The 20160-nt window shown below is 40.3% G+C and overlaps 1 protein-coding gene across 5 annotated transcripts in view; it reads right to left on the bottom strand.

The window, feature by feature from the left end:
- The window catches only part of ANKRD6 (ankyrin repeat domain 6), a 106418-nt gene that overhangs the window by 54587 nt on the left and 31671 nt on the right, over positions 1 to 20160 (bottom strand). The window contains exon 1 of one of the 5 annotated variants that reach the window (XM_030448104.1): positions 8623 to 8634. The exons of the other annotated variants lie outside the window; for them this stretch is intronic. The gene's annotated coding sequence lies outside the window, so the exon portion shown is untranslated. Of the gene's footprint in view, positions 1 to 8622; positions 8635 to 20160 lie in introns of those variants that run through there. 5 annotated transcript variants of the gene reach the window in all.

Genomic DNA, 20160 nt, shown 5'->3' with positions numbered 1-20160 from the left:
GGAGCATCAAAACAGACTGATGAGTACAGAAATTTAGCTCTGGTGTTTTCTGCAGGACTCAGCTGCCTGAAAACACCTCAGCAAACCCAATCATTTCCTCCTCAGATTTTCACAGCCGCTTCCTGCTATAAACAAAATGATTCAATCCACGGCTCTCCAGTTTGGTTATCCCAGTAACTCATCTCTGAAAATGCACAAGTGAGAGCTGCACAATTACATGAACAAGGAAAATGAGACAAAGACCTTTGTATCTTCCCAGAAATCATGCAAGAAATCAATTAAATCAGGAAAAGGACTTGTTCTGCTTCTCTCTCTAGTGCCTTCCCCATCACATATCACTGCCACCCCAGTCCAGGTATTGTGTTTCAGCCCTGGCACCTGGGTGGACCAGAGAAAGTAGACATTTCTCTGGGTATGGAAACTTACTAGGAATACTGGCTAAAGTTTCCATTCTTAGCTGTGAACTCTCTCTTGTTCTCTTTACACAAACACACCTACAAGCTCCCCCTCCTTGCTGCTTTTCCAGGTTTGTTGTTGCCATATTTGCAATTACATCCTTGCTGAAGCCAGCATATCCCCTCTAAACTCCATGACCTTTTAGCAGTATCTGTGAGTAAATTAGAAGACTTAGAGGTCTCTACTATGCCTGAGCCACAAATCCAGTGTTTCAGACATGCAGGGGTGGAGGGCTGAGGGCTTTTGGTGATTTGCTTTTCCAAAGGTAAAATGGCAGCTCTGTACTTCTGCAGAATAGCAAGTTTCAGAAGATTCCCCAAGGCACAGAGGCAAAAGTGAGCAGCTGCCATTTTAACAAGGAGGAAATGTTTTTTCATCTTCCTTCTAAAATCCTGACCTTAGTGCAAAAGATCTTGCTGCTGTGAAAACAGAGCAAGTCATAAAAGTAAACGATGTACTCAATTATCACCTCTAAACAGTAATGACTGCACTGGGGAGAAAGCTGACTGGCTTCTCATACATGCTACAGAAAAACAGTTTAACAACAAGTTTTCCTGCCCACCTCTGAAAGCTAACATGGAGAAGAAATCTTTCATATGAGAGCTTCTAGCAAATGGAGGGAGTATTATAGCAAAGCATTGCTCCAGACTTGCCCATTTCTTGCATGCTTCACCAGGTATCTACTTCAGGCTGGTTCTGGGAGACAGACTTCTGGACCAGCACACTTCACCATTCTCAAGTAAAGGTGAAGAAAAGGTTAGAAAAGAGCATGCAATTCCAATGCTGAGCACACACTCTGCAAATTCACATGGGTCTTACAAAAAGACCACCTGTGCAGGATGGTCTTTTTTCTGTTTTTTTTTTTTTTTAACGAATGATTCCTTTTCAAATGAACCTTCTTGTTAAACAAAGCTGGAGCAGTGGTCATCTCCTCCCCTTACGGTTAGAGAGGAGACCAAATAATCTGTCCAGCTGTGCCAGGCAAGAAATAAAACTTCTGGTCATATTGCAGTGTCACTGCTTGTTCAGTGGTGTTCACTGATGGTGGAAGTCACTTGGCCTACTTGAACTTTTGAGAGCTGCAGACAGAAAGCTGCTAAGAATAAATAATCCCTCTTGATCTCTGAAGCAGAAATCATTGCCAAAATGCCCATTCAGTGACTTCAATTAGGAAATGCTGTTGGAAGACCTCATTGTCCCTCTTTCCTACTAATTAACATCCTGCATAATCCATCTGCTTTTCCTATCCTTTTTCCTCATGCATTCAGATCAGCAGATGTGTTTATGTACAAAAAACTGCTAATGCAGAAAGACACTGGAAAACTAACTAGTTATGTCTGCATCTTGACCTTTTTAGTAGTTTGCTGTCAATTACATTATCTTTGTATAGTCTCTTACACACCTTTCTCTTTAATTTTAATTAGAAATATGAACTGAACTATAAAGAAATAAATAACCAAACTCCATCTAAACTACAGCTAGATAATTAATAGCCATGTCCAAGATGACACTCAAAAAGATCTAACCTAAGGGTAGAATTACAGAAATGGAAATCTGAGAGAAATCTCCAGAGGTCATCTAATCCTTTCTTACAGCTTTTACCATAGCTGTGTTTACCATGGTTTCTCTGTTTTTATCTGGTCTCAAGGCATTAAAGGCAAAACTTTAAATTGCTTTGTTTGGAAGCCATTCATCCCTTCTCAGAATTCTTATCATTCCCATAAGAATACAACTTCCTTGAAGTTCGTTGAGATTAACCCTCTTGTCTTTATTGCACTGCTCAAACTCCATCTTTGTCTAAAAATCATCGATTATCTTCTTTTAAGTGGCAAAATTAGGAAGAAAACCCTGTACCAGTATTATTTAAAGTAAAATAAATTAGCTAATCTCTCCTCTTCTTCCTCGGGAAGGTCCTCTGTGACTATCAAGAACCTTTACTATCATTAACAAACTCAGGAAAAGTCTGATTTTTTTTTTTTTTTTTTTAGGGTGCAGTCCCTAATATGAATAGGTAGTTTAGTTGCTCTGCTTAAAACTCCTTGTTCAAGTTTCAACTTTTATTTCTGCAAATTAGAATGTGGAATGTGACCCACTAACAATCACACAAATAAAGTGCCAAAAATACCACCTAGAAGTCAGAAAAACAGCAGAAGAATTAGATATGAAACCATCTTCATGTCCTAAAGGCCTAATGCAACCATCAAGGCTAGCTGAGGTTGGACAGTCCTAACACAAGTAAAGCAGCCACAGATGGGTCTGTTGGGTCCAAATATGTCCTTGCAGCAAACCCCAACCTCTCCAGCTTTGATGCACCAAGTCTCAACACTGGAAAAGTTCTTGGTGTGAAAGGAGGCATGATGACAGTAAGGCTGCCAAGCAGGACTTTGCCTGGTGGTATTTCTACCTGTAGGCAGTCCAGTACCATCACCTCTCCAGGAAATAGCTCAGGAACAGAACCAGGAGCTGTGAGCTTCATATCAAGTGTAAAAGGCTTTACAGGGCAAACTCCAAACATTTTCACTTCAGCAGCTTCTCTTTACCCAGGCAGAGTGCTGGGTGTGCAGGTTTGGCCATATAGGTGCCATGCCTGGGGACAATCAAGGTCAGCTGAACAAAACAAAATTGGGGAATTTGATTTTAGCTTTCAACCCAACCACTGTACTGATCCTATTCAGAAAGCAGTTTAACAAAAGTAGACCAAGCTGGCTTTCTTCTCTTTTTACAGCATGATAACCCAAGCTCCTGAGATTACAAATGCACTAACACTGAGCCTAAGCTTAGCTCAGTTCATGGAGTGCAAAATAAGATTAACCTAATGAGACCTAAGTTCAACTCCTTTTATCCTTTGCTGTATAACTTAAGTCATAACTAGTTAGCCACTACTTTTTAGTAGTTAGCCACACTTTTAAGAATTTCTTGCCCCTAATAATAGGAGTGTTTGCTGTTAAGTTCCTGTTTATACAATGCTTCAATATTTAAACACTGTATCAGTTCCCTTACTGCACTGAAAGTATCTGTGGATTAACTATTATTGGATTAAGCAAGGGAAAACAAAACACGGCCTGTTTTCACAAATTATGTAAAAATAATTATTTCTTGTTAGTCATTTATTCCAGATACTTTGTGGTACAGCACTTGTCTCTGTGTAGCAGATGATGCTGGTACTTAGCAAAATGGAAATATAAATCTCATCTCTCAAGTTCCTGAATTACAAACTCAGGTGTCTGTGTTTTGGTAACCAGCTTAGAAATCTGTCATTACTACTCTGGGAGACCCTGCTTATATACTTTGCTGAACTGCTGCTCCCCTCAAAACTTGCAGTTTAATGAGTGGAGAAGACAACCTACTGACAGATAATTCAGCCTATGGCCAAATACCAAGAGCCTGAGGTATTCCAGCTCCTTTTTCCCTTTAGTCTTCATAGGCAAAGCCTGCTGCCAGATCCCTGTGCATGCCAGCACAGTTTGGGAAGTGTAACAGCAACCAACAGTGGTGAAGCAAGAGGGCAAGGACTTAAAGAAGGTGAATTATTCATATCCATGGGATTAGGTAGCAATCACTCACACTGGAAGAGTTGATTCATCACTGCTCTACCACCACAGAAAACCACTACGAAGTGGGAGAAGTCCCTCATAATTGGAAAAAACTGACATCACATCCACCTTCAGATGGGATATGTAGGAAGGAAGTCCCAGGCAAATATAGACCAGTTATGTTACCTCAGCTACTGAAAAAATCATGGAGCACATCCTCATAGAATACATGGCCCAGCATCTGCACAACAAGAATCATAGAATTGGCTGGGTTGGAAAGGACCTCAGAGATCATCAAGTCCAACCCTTGAACCACTGTTGCGGTTGCTAGACCATGGCACTGAGTGCCACATCCAGTCTCTTTTTAAATATCTCCAGGGACGGAGAATCCACTACTTCCCTGGGCAGCCCATTCCAATGCCTGATCACCTTCTCCATAAAAAAATTCTTTCTAATATCCAACCTAAACTTCCCCTGGCAGAGCTTAAGACCGTGCCCTCTTGTCTTGCTGAGACTTGCCTGGGAAAAGAGACCGAACCCCCCTGGCTACACCCTCCTTTCAGGGAGTTGTAGAGAGCGATGAGGTCTCCCCTGAGCCTCCTCTTCTTCAGGCTGAACACCCCCAGCTCCCTCAGCCTCTCCTCATAGGGTCTGTGCTCGAGTCCCTTCACCAGCCTGGTTGCCCTCCTTTGGACCTGCTCCAGGACCTCGATATCCTTCCTGAACTGAGGGGCCCAGAACTGGACACAGGACTCAAGCTGTGGCCTCACCAGGGCTGAGTACAGGGGCAGAATCACTTCCTTGGACCTGCTGGCCACGCTGTTCCTGATACAGGCCAGGATGCCATTGGCCTTCTTGGCCACCTGGGCACACTGCTGGCTCATGTTCAGCTTCCTGTCAATCCAGACTCCCAGGTCCCTTTCTGCCTGGCTGCTCTCAGCCACTCTGTGCCCAGCCTGGAGCTCCCCATGGGGTTGTTGTGGCCAAAGTGCAGGACTCGGCACTTGGCTGTGTTGAACCTCATCCCGTTGGAATCATCCCAAGTCTCCAGTCTGTCCAGGTCCCTCTGCAGAGCCTTCCTGCCTTCCAGCTGATCCACACTCCCTCCCAGCTTAGTGTTGTCTGTGAATTTGCTGATGATGGACTCAATCCCCTCATCTAAATCATCAATGAAGATATTGAACAGAACTGGGCCCAACACTGATCCCTGAGGGACACCACTGGTGACCGGCCACCAACTGGATGCAGCCCCGTTCAGCACCACTCTCTGGGCCCGGCCCTCCAGCCAGTTCCTAACCCAGCACAGAGTGCCCCTGTCCGAGCTGTGGGCTGACAGCTTCTTCAGGAGGATGCTGTGGAATGTAAATCACAAACAGCCACCCATGCTCAACATTTCAAGGAGCTATTGCTTAATATCAATTATTTCAATGATGGCACTGGGCACATCTTGGGCATTTCTGGGGATAACTTTAAATCAGGAGAATGACTGATATGCTAGAAAGCAGTGTTGATCCATCAAGCTTGACAAACTTCAGGACTAAGCCAATGGAAATATCCAAGATGAGTCAAATTCTGCAACAGGGCAGAACAGCCCATGGGCCAGTATGGGCTGGGGACTGACCAGATGAGCAATGGTCCTGCTGGTGAAGCCAGGCATTACAGTGATCTATACTGTGCTTAATATTAACCAACAGCATGATTTCACTGTGAACAAGGCAAACTCCATACTGTACTACATACAGAATATGAGAAGCAAATCAAGGGAAGCTATTTATCCATCACTTCTGAGGCCACATGTGGAACACTGCACCCTTCCCCCAACCCCCACTCGACTTCAAAATGAGGGTTGATAAACTGTAAGGGATCCAGGAGAGGGCTACCAAGACAGTTGTCACATGTTTGGGTTCCAGTTGTATCATTTCCTACACCAGTCATCACACAAAAAGAGAGGACTTCAAAATTCAGTCAGACAGGACAATATTTTCAAGCTTCCTCTGTGCCTAGAAAAAACGTAATCCTTATGTGTCCCACTGTTAGGAATCCCAAACTAGAAGTTTGAGCAAACCAGCCCTGCTATGGTTAATAAAGTAAATAATAAAAAAGTAAATAAGATGGTGGAAGGATGGTAAAATAATACTGAAGTACTTCACAATGCAAGAATGACACTGAGAGAAAACTTATTTCACCCAAAAGAGAAGAGACTTCAACTTTCAAAATCCACTTATTTGAACTATTTATCTTCAGAAAAGTATTTTATAGTTGCTTATCAGTTTCCATCCTTTTAGGCTGCCATAAAACAGAATCCTCCAAGAAGAAATCATATTCAGCCTCTCTCTTCCACTCTTAGGAATTTCATTTGGGATCTCATGAGTTGAAATGCTTTTTTATTTGTATCTCATCTTTCACTGTGATGGAGTTCTGGACAATGACAGTAAGACTGATTTCCTTACTGTAAGATACCTCCTTTACATTTGAATAAATTATTTGATCTTTATAAAGCAAATCTCAGCATGAATTTTATAAAACATCTGAAGACCCAGAGATAGTAGATCCTGTTATTCTCTCAGATAACAAACCGAGGTATTCAGAATAAAAGAAAAGATTAAAAAATTAATTAAGAACATTTTAAAAACCCTGAGAACTAGAAAGGCCCTCACTTGTCATTTCTATGTCTATCTGAGATGTTCTTTTTCTCTCTGTTCTGCTTTCATCTTTCCACACCTCCATCTCAAAGCCCATCTCCTGTCAGTCATCTGCACTCAACTGGCTTGCTAGTACAATACTTTACCTTCATTCATTCCTTCCTTAGTGTCAGAGCCCCTGAGGTCCTCACAGTCTCCCCTTCATTGTAGAGACTGAGATCAACACTTTTTTATAGAGCTTCAGTTAAATTTAGGGGCTCCAACAAGCCATTTTCCTCCTTTATGACTTCATTTACACCTTGCAAAATACTTTTGAAAATTACAACTGGTTCACATTGCACCTACAAGTGTCTGCTGAAAACTCCTGGTGTAAATGCATTGACATCGGATGCACTAGAGGACACATGGTTGGAAGCTGTGTGCTGCCAGAAGGCAAAACACAAATTCTCTACCTACTGCCCACAGAAGACAAACAAAAACAAATACAAAAAAAAATAATGCTCATAAAGGGCAGGGGAAAAAAATGTAAGGATATATTCTAAAGAAAAAATATAAAATATTTTAACTTAAGCCCAGTGTCTCAGCTGTGTGTGTTGAAAACACTGTTTCTCCATCTGTAATCTCTATCATTTTTCAGAGTTGCAATCAAAACCTATTGTCCTGCGAAAATCAGTCTGAATCAGGCTGCTATTCAATCTCGGAAAACTGTAAGCAGCCTGAAATAATCATAGAATCATAGAAGGTCAGGTTGGAAGGGACCTCAAGAATCATCTGGCCCAGCCCTTCTAATACTATAGTTTATATGAGATGTCTCAGCACCTTGTTGAGCTGAGACTGAAAACTGTCCAAAGTGGAGGAATACACTTCCTCTGGGAGACCATTCCAATGTTTGACTGTCCTCAGGTGAAATAAAAAGATCTGAAGTATTAACAGATTAAGTCTTGCCTTCACCACAGTATGCCCAGAATCTTCCCCTGAAGTATTTCACCTTTTTGCTCTTTTCCCACATGCTTTTCCCCTTGGTTTCCTTCTTGACATCATCTCCACATCACTAGCAACAAGCAGAATTTACAGTACAGCTGAGAACAAATACAGCCAGCTCTGTGATGAAATGAGGTGATGGACTTAAAAGCTCATTTATGTCAGGGAAACAAGAAACTATATGTGTCATGGGATGCATGACTGCATCTGAGAGGAAAAAAAAACCAACAAAACAGGAGACAGCATCTGGATACAGGCACACAGTGTATCCTGTGTACAGGCACACAGTGTAGGAGGGATACAGAAACTGCTGTAATCAGTTGAAGAGCCCAAGCAAGCAAAGGGGAAGCACTGAGTGAGGCTTCCCAAGCAGAATCACAGCTGTTTTCAAGTTAGTTCCTCCTGGGCACAAGCATTTCTGTCCACAGGTGCCAAGGAGGGAACAGAAGGTGGTGGCATCCTGAATCAGCTAGGGATGCAATCTCAGTTCTTAACACTGAGGCTCCAAAAAAACATCAACAACCTTATGTTCATTATGGGAAAGAAAAAGGGAATTTTCTTGGGGAGGAAAGGACTTCTGTCCAGCTCCTAAGACTAAGGAAATAAACTCTGCTGGGGTCTTCCAGAGCAGCAGCAGGGTAAAATCCTAACAGTATCAACATCACTGAAGCACACTATAGTAATAGATGCACAAATTATGAGACAGATTCTGTACCCAGTTTTAACAGTACAGATGTATACAAAAGAGATGGATGCAAAAGAATTTGCCAAGTTTTTGGTACATTCTGGCTACACGCAGAGAGGAACCCTGAATTAAAGATCATCTTATTAGAAATCTGAATGGCAAGGAGGATGATGGTATTGTCCACATGATCAAAAATACAGAATTGTTGGTGATAGTTTGGAAAAGAGGAAAAAAATCTGAGGTTATAGGACAGAAAAATGACAGGTGATGTCACCAGGACCACAAGACTATTCTGGAAGGTCAGACAGGTATTTCTGGCCCATACAGGAGTTGAGTCGAGTGCACAGCAACAAAGTCTTCAGCAAACAGGCAGAAGTTGAGCTGATGTTTATCTCAAGGTAATCTCATCCACGAGGTGCAGATAACAAACGACCAAGGGCACAACCATGGAGAACAATTACCAGAAAGCTGTGTGGGGGAGGATGGTCCAAGCAAATTGCTGAGGTGGCAGAAGAACCTGAGGAGGGAAGGATAAGAGAACAAAAGAATGGGCAGGATTTCAAGAACAACATCAGGGAGTGCAGACACCTGACAGCTGAAGCGAGGCTGAGATGTGTGCGTGTTGTAAACTGAGATGAGGAAGAGGTCAGTAAAGATGCTGCTCAGAATGAAATGTGCAAAGCTGGGCTGGTAAAGACTTGGGTGCACCAATAGATGCTGGCAGCGTGTTGAGAAGTGAGTTGCAGAGTGTATCTAGATGCACGGATTTAACTGGTGAGAGCCTGGCCTTTTTTTCAAGCTGGAGGAGATCCATACAAGCTTATGCTGCTAACAAAACCAGAGGAAGATGGTGAGAGTGGATACTGAAAGAAATTAAAAAGCAGTGAAAGGATTGAGATGGTACATGATCAGAAGGGCAAGTGGAGAGGTGAGCAAAAGGAGGCAGGTGAAGAACTTCTGCCTTTGCTGGAGAACAAGGGGCTTGCAAGAAGGGAAAAGAGAGGACATGAAATGAAAGACCATTATTTTGCCAGTCTTGTCTTCAAATAAACTGTCAAGTTCCTATACAGAGAAAGAAGTGGAGGAACAAAAAAGAGGAATCCCCAAGGGCAAGGCAAAACTGCCAAAAAACCCCAGTGGGGCTGTGGAGAGGGAGTGCACTTAAGCTGCAGAGAGCACATGGCTACCAGCCCACCAGAACCATGGGGAACCAGTCTGGCCTTGAGCTCTGCAGCAGCACAAAGCCTGCCCAGGGGCACCTCACAGGGATGTCAGAGCATTTCCTTGCACTATTCCAACAATGAGAGAGAAATCACATCAAGAAATATATACCCTTAAAAATCCTTAACTGAATGCTGGAATGAGACGTGCCATGCCATAAAGAAGTAAGCACACCCCAAAAGTATCAATTGTATAAATTATGTTATTTTGATGTGTGCACGGCCTTGCCCTTAAGTTGTTAAGAAATTCCATTTAATGAGTTCCTGCCCTGTTAAAGTCTTCTGGGAAACCTGAACATATTACCCAACCAAGCTAAATAATAATGAGAGATAAAAGATGCAGAGATCATTTGGCAGACTGTCCCATGAGATGCACTGGTCAGGCAGTTTCCATTTTTCCCTTTTTCACTCCTTTAAATTCTAGAGTGACTCTAAGAATGAGTAAGAAATATACCAGAAAAGTTTTTCAATCAGTGATTACAGAGAAAATTCCATATATCAGAATTTAATAGAATAAGTTTATTTTAGAGAAATAGTGACTAAAATTGCTTTTCTTCTTCATCAAAGCTTTGCTTATATTTATACTGCATTCTCTTCCCTGGAAAATTATACAAGGCAATAGGTGGCCAGACAAGGCAAAAGAAACAGTGGCATGTTTCCTGGAAGTGTAACTTAAATTTGCTTCAGTCTCACCATCCGTTCATACACCTTCTGCAAACACTCCAGGCCACACATAAGTAAATACTCATAAGCATGTAGCAATTTATTACAGACCATCAGATTTGCTTAATGCACATGATTCAGGAAAAACGCAGATATTTCCCAGAACACACAACAGTCCATTTAGAAGGAGGTTTTTTCTAATTTTATTTAGGAAAGAGGATTTACATCCTCCTGCCTTTTATATGAGTCTTGCAAGCCTTTGATAAAGAAACTTCCTCCCCCCCCCCCATTTTTGATGGACACCCTAATCAATTAAAAACCAACTGTGATATATAAGGGAGCAAATACCAACTGCTAGAGATGAACAACAAAACTGACTTACTACAGTAAGACAAGAATTAAAATTTAAGAAAGCATGGTTCTAAACACTACCAAAGCTATCCTCTTCTTTGAACTGCTCCTATGAGTGTCAAACTTTTCACTTCAGATTAAATATTGAATTAAATTTAATTGAATTAAATTGAATATTAGTATATTCAGTGTACATAGAGCTCATGTGTATGCTGTATGCACACAGAGAAAAAAAAAAGATGCACAAATCAATTTTTACCCAAAAAACATTAACTATTATGCATCTTAAATATATCTTAGCACCATAGATACTAGCTGTCCTATTGTACAAGAGCAGGATTGTTCCTCTACAGAAACATCAATTACATACATTCATATTCTCACATAAGAAAGCTTCTATTTCACTACCTTTGAAATACAAAAATGTTGAGGTCCACCATTAACTTGGTGCACTTGGCAAAGTATTGTAAATAAGTGATGTAGAAAAATACAGTGAATGATACAGCAAAGACTGATAAAGCTACACAACATTGATACTGATGCTGTTAACTCTTCTAGATCTAAAGGACACAAGTTTGGTTTATGTTTAATAAGTAATTTGTCAGCACAACAGTATCTTAGGAAATCAGCAGCTGACAGAAGACTGATCTGCTTTTCCTTGCTACTGAGACCGAATAAGGTGGAGGATCTACTTTTCACAGACAGTCAGCATAGAGCAAAACAAACATGTTTGTTTTCCTTGCTAATAGAATAATTTGGTCTGTCATGCTGTTCACAGAATATTAAGCAACAATCACAAAAAAAGCGCCAAATATTCTAAGTGAGAAATGACTTGTAATTAAAGCCTTCTATACAGTGGCCACAAAAAACTGACATAAATACATAGCACATCCAGCAGCAATTTTTTTAACTTAATGTTGGATTGATCATACAAACCTGTCCTATAGAAGGGAGGTAAAAGAGAGATGGCATGGCACTTGGTCATGCATTCAAGGATTAGCACTCAGGAAGAGAAATGCCATTCAGGGACAGTGCTTATATTACCATCTAAATCTCCCCAAGCTCCAGATGAAAGCAGAAACAGATGCTCTATTTCCTTTGAGATACTTTTGCAAGTGGGGACACTTCCATTTCTGGGTGCACACCTCACAGATCTGCACTGTTACACCTCACTGAGTTCTGGCCAAGAAAAGATTATTTTCCTGTGCAAAGCTGCATAGAAAAAAAATTAGACCAAGTTGGGCTAAGTTTAACACAGTGCATAGGGTGTTTAGTGTGTGAAGGGTATTCAATAATATACATTATCAGGGCATGATACACGCAGTGTCTTTCAAGACTTAATTATTTGTGTAAAAAAAAAAAAAAGCTGGACTGGGTAATGCTGCTGCAGCAGCCCTGAGTAATGGTGCTAAATAAAGCACAGACAAAATCTCCTCCTACCCGGGCACTGCAGAGAGACAGATTCTGTCCAAAGATCCACTGTCAGGGTTCATACCTGCTTTCATGCAGCAACACTCATAGGGGAGAGATGGTAATTTGGCCTCTTTGTTCATTCAGTTCTTAATCTCTCTGTTGAGACTGACAATGGGGGAGACCATTAGTGTCAGCTCTGCTGGGACTTTCTGTTATTAAGGCTACTTAAGCTTTTCCAAGTAAATTGCATGTGTCAGACTAACATCACACAGTGATGGGGAAAAAGCCATTACACAACTGCTCTCTCTTTCTATTGATCCACCCAGGAGCAAGGGGGAAGGGAAAAGACACAACCCCGGAGACTTCAGCCAATTCTTTGCAGTTCCCTGTTCCTCCCACCCACTATATTCTATTTTACACTATTTACAGACAAAACATTAGTCATTCCCTCTACTTCTTTCACTTAACTGGAGGTTAATGACTGGGCACACACAGCCCTCTCAAAGCCTTGCAGTAGTCACCGTGCTGGCTACATCTCACCTAACTTAAGCCTCAGGAAAGATTTGGTTAGACTAGTTTAACCTACTTCCACAGTCCATGGAGAAAGATAAAAAAAAGGATGTAATGCAGTCATAGGATGAGTTTCCCAAGTTATCTCTGGCCCCTTCCTCTGACCACAAAGGGAGCTGATCTTTCATTTTTACACACCTCTACCTAGATGGTGAACTCCATACATAACAGAAAAACTGGCCACCCATTAAAGAAAGTACTTGTCTATATCAAGGCTTCCATCTTTTGAAAGAAAGCTAGAAATTGTTTGTAGACTGTCTTCTGAACTGTAATTATAGTCCTAAGCTCCCATCTGCAGGCTACAGGATTCCCAGCACCTTTTAACCACTGTTCACTTATCCGTCACTTAGCATCAGCAATGGCATTCCTTGTGCAACTTAATCTTAAGCAAGTAAAAACCTTAAGTAGAAAATAAGTATAATTCTTGACCCTATTAAGTCATTTGCTGTTAACTTTGACGGGGTTTGGATTTCACTCCATCTCCTGATACCCAGAGAACTGAAAGGCTTGTAATTGTTCATATTTGCAAATGGAGTGGAATCTGTAGTATGTTTTTTTTGATCTCTGAACATGGGCTCTTTTTTTGGATCATGAGTCTTATCCATCTATAACCCAGCACACTGAAGAATTCTTTCTGCTGGGTGTAACATCTGCTGTTTAAAATCAATGCATGTTATCTGAAGCGAACGGGATTGCTAGCTTGAGTTACAAAAAGAACTTCACAATTCAAATATGTGTTCAACTGAATTATAGCATTTCTCCACTGTGTCTTCCTTCACCCTCTTTTGCTAGTTTCTTTGCTGCTCTTCAGAAAGAAATCAAGTGAGAAAAGAGAGAAATACTGGAGGGGAAGTTTGAGCACATAAAAGTTAGCCAATTCAAAGTTAGGGCTGCCAAAGGAACATTAGTTAAGCTAATTGCACAGTCACTGTAAACCACACACATAAAAACCAGATTCTGTAACAGTCTACAGTGCACAGACACCAGAGAACTCTAATGGTTCTTGCAGGGAAAGACACCTTTAGAACTTGCTGTCTGCATTTACTCTGCTCTGTGTAAATTCCTCATGGTGAACATAACAAGCTGTATTACTGTTTCATTAAGTACCTTGACATTTTAGCTAAATGTTTTTAGAGATTTATGCCCCCCCGTCCAAAAGGGGCAAAGAGAGAGGCAAAGATGAACAAAGGGCTATGGAGCAGTATGACCGTGGGAATGAGATGCCCTCCACAAGAAAACAGAAGAGCTCTTTAGATAACAACAGAATGGCCAGCCCCTGAAATGTCACTTATTCAGCTTCCTCTAAAACATGGGGTGTTTTAGAAGCACCCCATGTATAGGAATTACCTCAAACAAATGAAAAAGCTGTCAAATTTCCCCCCTAAACTACATCTCACAACTGATGCCCACACTGCCCCACCTCTCTCTCACCACCATACTGGAACCCAAATGACTACCCCACAGGACAGACAAGGGACAGATGAAGCCTCTCCACGAGTATCCCAGCACCATCCTCTTCACTGACTGCAGAGCATGCTTATGGAGACAGAAGGCAAGCCTGACTAAGCACTTAATTGGGAGATTTTGGATGTCCCTCTGGTGGAAATACTTCTCTTTCCACTCACTAGAAGAAAATCAAAGGTAGATGGGTTGGCTTAAGAGTCAAGTATCCAAATCTGAATAGCCTGATCTTTCAGTAACACCCAAAAAAACTTCACCTGCTTATCTTCCTCACAGTAATTCTAAATCATCATGTTTAATATATGTTAACAAATACAGGAAATATTTTTCCTCACCTAATATAAAGTAAAATGCACATTTTTCATATATGTTTGTGAGGGTACCATATTAGTCCCATTTCTGGTTTGAATATTGGGACCCAAATACCACATTCAACTTCAGTGGCAGTTCCCACTGTACTGCCACTACTGACTCCTTTCCTGATTTCCTATAAGACATCCAGCTTGGAGCTGGACAAATGCACGGATTGTCTGGACAGGCAAGCAGGTCTGTCTGAAAATACACTTGCTGTGCTTGTGGGGGCTGCTCAGTGCACTGCCTGCTTCCCAGGACTGTGCCAGGAAGAAAAAGGTAAGAAAGTTCAAAATCACATAACACAACTGGATAGCTACAATTTGAAAAACAGACCCAAAGATATCACAAAAGTTTTCTGCTCTATTTGTTTTCATGAGAGTAAGCACACTATTTTGAGGTTGGCCTTTCAGATCTTGCTAAAAAGAATCTATGGGGTGGTAAAAATGAGTTAAAAATTGCTTTTTAAAACAATATTGTTACCAGCTTCAATAAAACCAGCAGAAGAAGGAAAGGGGGAAAAAAGTCAGGAGCTGAAAAAAGAAAAGAACAAACATTCAGAAGTCTTTTTTTGTAGCTTTTTATACTGATAACTTTACAAGGTCTAATTAATTATGTCTACTCTGAACATATCTTTCTATAATACAGTCAACAGTCATTATTTTTGTTGAGTCACTGCCGTAAATGAAAGAAAATCAAGAAACCCATACCACCATTTGACACGAAGGCAGGAAGGTCTTCAACCACAACATCTATCAAAGCTTTTACTCTTAATAATGTTTCAGGAAGCTTAGTGAAAAAAATGTACTCTGTTCATCTGCACTGCAGGGCAATTTCCCTTTTGCATGCAGACAAGAATCAAGCCTTTATTGACTTAGATGGGGTAATAGATAGTGACATGTTTTTTGCAGAATGAAGAGAAGGAAAGAAAGTAAATATTTCTGCAGTTCTTTGTAAGACTTCACGATTTACTGATAACAATCAAAATAAGCAGTATGATTTTAGAGACACAGAGAAATCAAGGACAAAAAATAAACCAACCCTCCATATCTTAAATAAGTCAACTACTGAAAAGTACTGTAGTTCTTTCCCATCTACTCAGGTCTTACAGGTTCCTGACTGCCATACGGTCATAGATGTGGTTATGTGGAGAAATTTGTCAGTGGTTAATGGAGAAATTTGATTGATAATGATTCTTTATTCAGCTGTAACATAAAACTATATATAAAATATCAAATAATAACTAAAATTTTTGTGTAAAAAGATAACTGTAAGGAAATAGAGTGTGACTCCATAAACCAAAAACAGTGATTTAAGAATGTTCAAAAAGATCTCTAAGATGATTTAGATGTCCACATACTTTTCACAAATAAAGGGAAAACCATCTCATTGGTCTTTTTTTTTTTTTTTTTTTTTTTTTTGTACTCAAAAAAAGAAAGAAAACACTGATTTGAAGTATTATTCAAGAGTGTTCTTCATCTGCCCTATCATAACAATAAGAGGAAAGAGGGACAGCAGCAAGCAGGTACTCAGGTACCCAGGCTGTCTACAGATAAAAGAAGAAAGAGATGTGACCACGGCAAAGCAACAGGCTTGTAAACAATCCCCATCCACTGAGGAAATAATTCTGAACATCTAATCACTACCAGTCAGCTAAACTGGCCACATGGCCAGACTGAAGTTTTTTCTGTTAGCTGCAGGAATAAAAACCTCTCACAACTGCAACAGAAAAATCCAAACCAAACCATTCTCTTCAGCTTTACACCTTCTGAAGACAACATCAGGCCCCATGCTTTTACATCCAAAAAGAGGATTCCTTATAGTGATGTGAGCAGCAGACTCAACTGGCATCGAAGTGGGAGGAACAGGTCTAATTTGAAGAACTAATTTTGTAAAATGAAGAAAATTTGCTGTTTAAGAAAACTGGAAGCTGAGCATCTCTGGTGATGATAAAGGCACAACAATTTGCAATGAAGTAGAAACTACAGAAAATTTGGCAATTCTGTTTTTTTTTTAACAAAGGGGATCCTGTGGATCCTGTGTTTTCATAAATGTCTATTCAATATAAAGAAAAGTATTAGAAAACAGTGAATTATTTGGTGTATTTTTTATGCAACGTGATTAGTACTTCTCAATATTATTCAGAGCTGTTTTTAAAGGGAGATGGCATTTCAATTACAATTATGAAAAACAATGAGTTAAAAATGTTTTATTAATTATTCCAAGGCCACCTTAAAGACTGGTTACAACAGAAAAAAAGGGAAAAAACCAAACATACAGCTTTTTATTTTGGTAGTTCAATGACTGTTGTTTTGAGGTTTGGCAAGTTTGGAAGGGTTGGATTTTTGTTTGTAACTGTAAGCACCCCACCTTATGTCAAAGTATACTTTGAAGAAACACAGTACCAGCTTCATTTTGCCACACAATCTCAGAAACACGAGACTAGCAGATAAGGGTTTGGAGCCTTTCACATAGTACATATCATTTTGACACACTCAGCAAATAAAATTCTTATTAAATGGAGCACACGTATACTTCTGACATCTGATATGAAACAGTTAAAAGAACAACATTCATTAAATGGGTATTTCCAAATCAATTAAAAGACCTTCACAAGAATCAAGACAAAAGCAGGAACAGAAAATATTTGTCAAGTGAAGCTGTGCATTGCATAGCAAACACCTGCACCATCACCACAGTTAAGACACCTGGAGCTCCAAAGCCAAAATCCAACCAAGACAGAAGAAAGCAGGATCACAGCACATGTATCATACACTCTACTAATCACCTACAATGGAGCAAAGCCACCTCCTTGACAGAAAAAATGGGTAAAAAAGAAGTGTGTGTGTATATATATATTTATGCCTATTCTGTACTTCTCATTAGACATTCACATCAAAATACACAAGCCAGTGTAGTTGCTACTTGCCAAGGTTTACAAGCGAATTACAGAAGGGGCCATTTGTTACAATGAACAGAAGGGAAATTATTTCTAAAAGCCAAAGAGACTTTACTCCCTTGCACTGCATCAGAGCTGAAAGTTCACTGGGGTTTTCCTGGTGGAGAGTAGAGTCCCCTGACCCTTTGGGTTGTGAGAGTGCTTGCTCCTGTCTCTGCAAGGTCTCTCCTGAACATCTGGAATGTTTGATGTCTCACTACCTTCTACCTGGTGAGTGAAGGGGAAGAAGGAATCCTCTGTGTAGGATCACAGAAGATTATATTTAGTTTGATCCCATTTTCAGTATCTGGGCAACAAATTGCTCTGCTGGGGGTGAGAAGGAAGGCTGCATCCCCTAGTATGCCTGATCCTGCCATAACAACTAATGCCCTTCTGAACTACTAGAGACCTCCAAAACAATTATTTTAGAAGTTGAGGAAAGCCATCAGCCCATCTATATTCACATCAGTAAGACTCTAGGACAAACCCTCAAAAATTTCTTTCATGCCTTCGCTGATAACCACACAATGCACAGTCACCTCTCAGTGCAGACCCCCAAAATCAGCAGGGTTGCACAAATGTTTGGACATCTTCAGTGGCAAGAGCCAGCAGTGCCCAGCTGCTTCAGGCAGTCAGCACACACAGCCTGGACTCTGTGCAAACAGCCATGGACAGGAGAATTATACGGAAACACAACAAAAATAAGGAGCACACAGCCTGGACTCCGTGCAAACAGCCATAGACAGGAGAATTATATGGAAACACAACAAAAATAAGGAGCATTAGATGTTCCTGATAAAGCTACAGAACCTTAGGAGTGGCAGAGGCAAGAGATTCATGCTGCCCTGCCTGTCAAAACCTTCAGCAGGGTCAGGCTTTTAAAAATACAGACGAGAAATTTGGTTATCACTGCTATTCACCAAGCCACAGGATCACCAATGCAGAATGAAGGAGTGTAAAGACAAAGATCAGACCCCGACTGAAATTCAGTTTTCAAACTTCAGTCCTTTCCCATAACATAAAATCATAAGAAAAGGGAGCAAATAAGTCAGCTGCCAAATCCTTGCCTAATTAGCGGGAACTTGTTTGCTTCACATTTCTTGAATTCCTTTCTCTCCACAAGACAATTGCCTAAGAAATACTCCTTTCCTCAAAAAAGCACCCAAGCAGAATAAATAGAACAACTAATATAAACTGGCAGCTGTAAATTAATCTATATAGTAGGAGTCCGGAAGGCTTTGTTCGTCCCGACAGCTTTGTTGGCTACAAACCAAAGGAAACAAAAACAACCTCAAATATTCATTCACATCCGCAAGCTGCTCATTACACAGCAGTGCTAATACTTAATCTCACCAGATGCGGGGATGGAACAAGCATCACAGTCTCAGTGCACTGAAGTGTTGTTGGGCTAAACAAGAACTGTTACCATGCTGACACAATTGCCTGAAAAACAAGCAGAAGTGCACGCATGCATGTAGGAGCTAGGAAGGGAGGAGGTCAAGTTCTGCCATTGCCACCTAAGATCCCTCCATGAGAACGTACAAAGTTCTCATACTTTGTAAACTGGTGTAATCTCAGCCTGTTACACACAGATTACAGGCTAAATTTATGTTCTCTTTCTTCTTTTTTCCTCTCTGCCCCCAGTTCACACTCATGAACTCTGAATGCAGAATTCTGGCTGATCTATTCTTGTAATTTTTATTTGCATGTTCTTGTCAATTTAAATGAAGCCAAACAAAGAAAAAGGACTGAGTTTGCACAGTAAAACACCCTAATTTATAACCTTACTGTAATAGCTAGTAGTGCTATGTTACTTGTGGTTTTTTCTCAAGCGTATCTCAAACAAGTTATTACATCTTAATTATTCTGACAAGTATAAAAAACATTTTTTTTTTTTATATTTCATTAATCTTTGATTAATAGTTTTATAACTAGTAATTTAACACTGAGATGGGAATTAGAATGAAAACAAAGAAGGCTAATTCTAAATGTTTGTTATATTCAGATAATTTTATTTGCCTCACAGATACATTACCCAACACAAAAACATATTGTCATATTCAACACAAATATAACAATATGCTCATTTGGAGCATCCAGATCTAGGGTCCTCCAAGGATGTTCAAGAAAAAAGGCAATGTCACTACAAGCAATTTTTTTTAACCTCTCTTTTGATTTATGGTGTCATATGAAGGAAAAAAACCCCATTATATATAGCTGCTTATATTGAATATTGCAGTATGCAAATATCATGGGGAAAAACAATCAAAATAAATCACTGTCCTCTCCTTCACTACCACTTAAATGTATTTCATCCAGGAAAGTAACCTCTAGCTGATTACTTGCAGCAGCAGTAAGAGTGTGTCACAGCTCATTTGCCAGAGCTGCAAGAATGAACCTCATTCTGTGCTGGAGACAGATTTACCTTCACGTACAAAGTGAACAGGTGCTTGTGGAAATACCCTCTTCACGAGGTCTTTTTGGTATCTTGATCCACAGCACTCCTACCAAAGACAGCTGCCAGTTCCAATGAGAAAACTCACATGGCATGTGTTTAGTACATTTTCCCACATCCACATTCTTTATTTTACCTGAACTAATCTTGAACCAGAGTGTTTTTGCTGATTCTTACTTCTGTCAGATACTCGATTCACCAAAGTGCAAGACCATAAAGGGTTGAGCACAATGGAAATGCAGAAGAGCAGTGAGCAGAGTGCTTTGCTTACACTCAGAATAGACAGTAAACAGGAGATACATTACACAGGACTCTCAACAGTTAAATCCCAAGCATCTTCGCAGATGCATGGGATACACGTAAGCCTAAAATATTTTTATATGTTTCCCAAGAATACTTTGGTTTCCATTTCTCAGGAACTGACACAAAGAAGAAAAACTG

Source organism: Calypte anna, chromosome 3, assembly GCF_003957555.1.
Source record: "Calypte anna isolate BGI_N300 chromosome 3, bCalAnn1_v1.p, whole genome shotgun sequence".
Taxonomy (NCBI): Eukaryota; Metazoa; Chordata; class Aves; order Apodiformes; family Trochilidae; genus Calypte; species Calypte anna.
The sequence above is the reverse complement of the archived record's forward strand: the minus strand, read 5'-3'. Positions and strand labels throughout refer to the sequence as shown.